The sequence below is a fragment of the Tupaia chinensis genome, unplaced genomic scaffold, assembly GCF_000334495.1.
Source record: "Tupaia chinensis unplaced genomic scaffold, TupChi_1.0 Scaffold000138_1, whole genome shotgun sequence".
NCBI lineage: Eukaryota > Metazoa > Chordata > Mammalia > Scandentia > Tupaiidae > Tupaia > Tupaia belangeri.
In genome coordinates, this window is record NW_006159608.1 from 316,717 (window position 1) to 323,014 (window position 6,298).

General features: G+C 46.5%; 1 protein-coding gene across 2 annotated transcripts in view; it reads left to right on the top strand.

The window, feature by feature from the left end:
• The first annotated feature begins 4,435 nt into the window (after positions 1–4,435).
• Positions 4,436–6,298, top strand: part of PROM1 (prominin 1) — a 143,529-nt gene continuing 141,666 nt past the window's right edge. For both annotated transcript variants that reach the window (XM_006144882.2, XM_006144884.2), the window contains exon 1: positions 4,436–4,502. The gene's annotated coding sequence lies outside the window, so the exon portion shown is untranslated. The remainder of the gene's footprint in view (positions 4,503–6,298) is intronic.

Consider the following 6,298-nt stretch of genomic DNA (forward strand, 5'->3'; position numbering starts at 1 on the left):
TATATATATATATATATATTTAGAGTGCAGACACTCGTATACCATATTTTTTTATCTGGGAGCAGAGTTTTTAATAAATGATCAAGTTAAAATAAGGTCATTAAGATGGTCCCAAATTCAATATGACTGGTGTCTTCTAAAATGGGTGGAAAGATGGATACAGAGATAGATGGAAATGACCAACTCTGCAGAAATAATAATTAATGCAGTTTATTTCTAAGCGTGAATGTGTATTTCCTAAGCCCAGAGATGAGACAAGCATGTCTTTCTTGGGATTCCTTTTATTTTATTTTGAGAGTGATAGACAAAGTTTGAAATTTAGTGAAAAGAGTTTTCCATTGGTCTGGCCCCAAAAGGAAGAACATCCGCAAATGGGGGTTTGTAGGTCATAGGTAGGTTTTACAATTCTTAGGGTAGTAATTGGAAAGGAAAATCTGTGTTTTGGGAAGGCATCTGCAAAAAAGTGTACTATAACAAAGATAAGGGAGCTTATATACATCATAAGCTATTGTCCCAAGGATTGGATGTAGGAAGGGCCCTGTTATTAGTGAGTCAAAATAGTCTCTTAATGTTCATGGGCATGACTCACTCATCACTAAGATGATATGCCCGGGACAGGATGTAGGAAATAAATCAAATGTATCAAATGAATCAAAATTACCTGTTAATGTTTGTGGCCGTTACTCACCTCGGCCCTATGGAAGGGACTTTGGAAATAGGATAAAGCAGTCAGACTTCTGTCCTCACTGCAAAGGAAGCCAACCTTGCTGATACCTTAACTTGACTTCCAGACTATGAGACAATGCATTTTCCATGAATAACTAATTCTTCTATTTCTTTTTCTAAGTTCTTGTTTAAGTTACCCAGCCTGTCTGTGGTACTTTGTTAAGGCACCCTAGGATATGAATATGTATGCACATGTATATATGTGCATGTGTGTATATATATATATATATATATATATATATTCATGATAAACCATGATATGTCCTCTTACTTGACAATCACTTCATCGAGAAGTATTTGTTAATGACTTCTTTCCTTCCTAGACTCTAAGTTTCCATCAACTAGCACTGTACAGCCTCGAAACACTCAATATTTTCCTGTTTCGTTTGTTTGGATAATATCTACTTCCTAGGATTATCTTAATTATTATGTGAAGCATGTATTGAGGTGGGGTTGCCTCAATAAGGATCAACTATTTTTTTGGGGGGGGAGAGATTTTTACTATAGGGCGTGCGTGCTTGCCAGAGAGACAGAGAGACAGAAAGCGAGAAATCACTCCCCAGGGATATGGTCACACCACAATCCCTTCTTCCAGGATTTTGGGCACACGTGCACACATAACCAGCATGAGTTTCAAATTGCCAGGTCTGGGATTCAAACTATGGTTTACCATGTGGGAGTCCAGTGCCTTAACCACTACACCACCTGCTGGCCCCAATAAATGGTAACTTATCCTTAATATAGAGGAAAATGAAGCCTGCCTGGGTCTGTGAGCCTCAATTTTCTTCTCTGGAAAATGTGATAACGAAACTCCCCTAGGCAGCTTCAATTAAATAAAAGAATGTATAGAAAATACTTTACTCAGTGTCTGGCAAATAACAGTCAGTAAGTGGGAGCAACATATAACAAAAGTGCCCCGTGGATATACATCATCTGTCTTTTGGAACTATTTATTTATTTATTTATTTATTTATTTTTGTAGTTTTTTTGCCAAAGGGCTTGTGAACTCACCAGAGAGAATCAAAGAAGGAAAGTGAGAAATCACCCTCTGGAGGGATGGCCATGCCACAATTCCTTCTCTTCCATTCTCCTCTCGGAATTTTGGGCAGGCACACAAACATGCATGGCATGATTTTCAAGCCACCGTGTCTGGGACACAGACTGTGATTGGCCACGTGGGAATTCAGTACAATAACCACTACCACACCACCTGCTGACCCCTTTCAGAACACTTTGCTGTTACTACTTTGTCTTCTTAGGAATTTATAATTTGGGGCTGGCAGGTGGCAAGATGGTTAAGGGTGTTGGACTCCCATATAGCTAATTATGGCTAGAGTCTCGGACCTGGCAGCTTGCTTTCTCACTTTCTCTCTCTCTATCTCTCTCTCACCCTGTCCCTTTTTGGTCAAAGTAAATAAACACAATAAAGTTAAATAAAATAATTATTTTAAAAGAGTTTGTAATTTCATTTTATTGCGCTTTGTTTTCCTTTGAGAATTACTGAAGCCCTAGTGCATGCTATTTTTTTTTTTTGTATTTTTTTGTTAGTCTTTGTTTTGTGTTGTTGTTTTTAGTATAGGGGAAAATCCATTATAGTCCTTCTATACTTTTTTCTAAGTTCAAACTATGTTCAAACTTAGAAGGAAAGCTGGATTAAAGACAAGTATTGGGCTACATTTCACTGTGTGTTTGTAAACCTTCCAGTGAAGAACACCAAGAAACAAGCTATGTTTCCCCAAATAATCCACTCTGCAAGTTGTCTTGGGGTGACAGCTAACTCCCCAGGGTAGTCCCTGTTCTTTCTCTCCTAGTTACTGGAGCTTTTTACTAAAAGATCTCTCAGGTTAGGGCCCAAATTACCTACTTAAGTTGAAATCCAAGTTTCTTGCATAATTTCACACCCAGGCAGTGCAAATCTGCTCTTCTGTTTCGTAGTGAGTGGAGTACTGATAAAGAGTCAGAGTTTTGAGACCTAGTCTGCTCCTCCTAGGACCATGGGCTTATAACCTGGACCCCGGCTTTTCCTTTCCATCTGTCCAATAGGCTAATAATACCTACCCAATAGGTTTGTTTGGAGTATTACAGGAGAAAACAAGTGTTTATCAACTACAAAAATCCTGTAATGCGGAGAAAAACACTCACTTGCCTACAGGGCCAGAAGGTAGTTTAAATGGGTCAAGTTGCCTGAGTGTGTAGGTAAGGATGCTTCAGTTCTTGACTATGGTCCACAGCATTTGCCAAAACTGCTACCAGGGATCCCTTATTTAATGTATCTGATATAATTCTACCTAAATTCAACAATTTCATCAGAAACTTTTTATTTATTTATTTTGGAGAGGTTTTTTTGCTATAGGGCACATGCGCTCGCCTGACAGACAGAGAGATAGAAAGCGAGAAATCATCCCCCGGGGGGATGGCCACGACTCAGTCCCTTCTCCTCCATTCTCCTCTTGGGATCTTGGGCACGACCGCACACGTGCCTGGCGTGAGTTTAAGCCACCGGGTCCGGGACTTGAACCCCGGTCGACTACATGGGAGTCCAGCGACATAGCCTTTACACTAACTGTTGGTCCCCAGTAACTTTTTTTTTTGTTTAATCAAACCCTAGGTTTTGAACATTTTTGGTTGATCCAATTGAGAGCAGGAGTTGTTACTGGTGGAGCTGCCCCCAGGGAGGCTATTAAATATCCCACCAGAGCTGGGACCAGCAGTTAGCGTAATGGCTATGTCGCTGGACTCCCACGTAGTCCACCGCGGTTCAAGTCCTGGACCCGGTGGCTTAAACTCACGCCAGGCGCGTGTGCATGCATGCCCAAGATCCTGAGAGGAGAAAGGATTGCAGCGTGGCCATCCCCCCTGGGGGGTGATTTCTTGCTTTCTATCTCTCTCTCTCTCTGTCTTTCTGGCAAGCGCACGGGCCCTATAGCGAAAACCTCTCAAAAAAAAAAAAAATCCCACCAGTGCACAGGACAGCCTCTACAACAAGAAATGATCCAATTCTCAATTTAAAGAGGGCTATTAAAAAACGTGATCTAGAACCATTATCTGACTTGACTTTTTACTGTGGTGGAAGCCTGTACATATGGCAGCGAGTACTGCTTTATGCCGTTCTTTATAGCTCCAGTCACTAACACTGTGGTTGGGTACACACTAAGGAATTAAACCGTGTTCTGTTCTGTTTCGATTAAAAAAAAAAAAGTGCACAGGGAGCGGGCAACAAGTGTCTACAGTGACTGGGAGGAGTCAGAGGAGGTATGAGAGTCCAGAAGGAGTTTTTAAATAGTTACCTTCCAAGGAGAGGATGAATGCCTGGGTAAAAGAGGCGTGCGGGAACGAGCAGGGCTCCCACGCAGGAAGTACGCATGCCGGTGGGTGCCCTAGGGCTCCGTGGCGGAGTGACTTAGCCGTCCACTCTGAGCGCGTCCAGAGCGACAGGGTTCAAGTTACAGAGCCAGATTTCCACCGAGCACCCAGCCACGCGCTAAGCATTCCCTCCAGGATTGATTATGTTCAAGGAATGATTTTATCCCAGCAACTTCCTCCCCAGATCCCGGCCCAGAGACAAGGCGGGCCGCAACAGATCCCCTCAGGTCCCCTAGCCCTCACTAGCCGGCCTCCTGCAGTGTGCGGGGGCGGCGGGGCGGGCTCTCCAGAAGCCGTCCCTGGGTCCTCAGATCATAAATAATTCATGAGTCAGGGCGGATAGGGCCCGGCTACTACTGGGGGTAGGGTCAGCGGTGACCCGGGAGGGAGCTGTAGCTGGATTCCGGCACAGGGTGAGTCGCTGCGTTCTCACCCCAGAGCGAGAGGGGCGTCTGCAGACTGAGCTTGTGGCTGAGCGCACCCTCTTCCAGAATACTAGGGGCGAGCACTGGCAACTGGAGGGTTTCGCGCTCCGACCCCAACCCAGTGGCAGGTGGTGCTAGCTGGGATCACAGCGGGGAGGGAGAGTTGGTATTCGGGTTCAGCCAAAGAAGAATTGGGCCGGGGGCGAAGGGCCGGTTTAGGCGCGCGAACTTTTCCCGCTGCAGGATGGCCCGCGCCGCGCAGCGCCGCTTGGGTCTTTCTGCCAGTTGGAAGGGAGCCAGCAGCTGTGGCTTGCCAACGTCCTGGGAGCACGAACAGGATGAGGGTCCTAGAGCTCGCTGGAGGGAGGTTGCAGGTAGAGGAAAGGCTCGCCGGAGGCTTGGTAACTATTCTAAGGTAAAGGCAGCGACGGAGATGGCTCCTAGGACGAGGGCGTGGAGCCTCCTTGGTTGGGTCCAGGAAGGAGCCAACCCTCTCCTGGTCTGCCAGATGGAGGACGCGGAACGACCAACCATGGCTGGAGGGGGTTGATGAGCGTGCTAAGGGAATCTGCCTTCCCGTGCACACGCACCCCAGGCTTGAAGCACCTAAGCCTCTACACCTCCTGCTCCCTCCGCGGCCCTTCTGGGTGCACAACTGCGGGGGCCCTAAGTTCTCGCGGATGGAGAACTGACGTGCTCAAGGGCGCACTGGGCCAGTATTTGCATATCCGGACAACAAAGGGGAGCGACCAGAATGTGTGGTGCGAGCTCAGCTTCCCAAGAGCTTGCGGAGGGAGGGGCTGAGGACCAGGTCCGAGGCGAGAAGCGAGCTCCAGAGCGCCTACTTTCTGGCGGAAGCACTCCTCATCCATGTCGAGCTTGCACCACGGCGGGGATTTGGAGCCGATACACTGGAAGAAGCCAAGTTTCTCCGGCAATTCTTCCCGCAGGCAGCGGAGGGTTCCTGCAGTCTCCCGGCTTCCGGCGCCTGCCGGTTTGCCCTTCCTTTTGTGTGAGGCAACTCGGGAGAGCTCCCGTGGCGCGGAGGAGCCAGCATGGGCAGGAAGGCGCCAGGCCTGGGGGGGGGTTGGTGCTTCCTGGTACAACAGGTTGCTCGCAGAGCCACCTGTGGCGACAGACCCCTTGTGCAGAGTGGGGAAAGGTTTGCGGGGTTCCCGTGGGCGGCCGCGGACCTTTGTTAAGATAAGCAAGTGCCTGATGATGGTCCTTGATTGCCCCCCCCCCATCAAAACTCCGAGAACTGCAGAAGTGTTGGTTGCACCATCTGAAAAGATCGTGTTGTTTTGGAAGATCTGAGTATCAGCAACGTCGCATGATTCAAATTGTGTTAAATTATTAACACTTATTTTTCTTTTCTCACTTACTTGTGAGTTTCCTTCTTTATTAGCTTTGAAGCTGTCTTCTCTGCGAGGATGAGTCTGGTGAGTTCAGTATGGAGGATTGGTGCTAGGGCCCACCCTTTATTATTTATTTATTTATTTTTTATTTCAATTTATTTATTTGCATTCATTCACTGTACATCATTACACATACAGAATGAGATTTTTCCATCCAGAGTACACTGTATATTGTCTCAATCAAGCACATCAACATTTATTGTCAGCAAATGATCTTCCATTTCTTGTTTTCTGTATGTTTTGCTTTTTTTCCCCATCCTTGATTCCCTATCTCTTACCCTCTGCCATCTCCCACTCTCCTCCCACACTGTCTGGTATCTAAGTTTGCTTTCTATACTGTTCCCCCCCCCCCATTTTATTGTATCA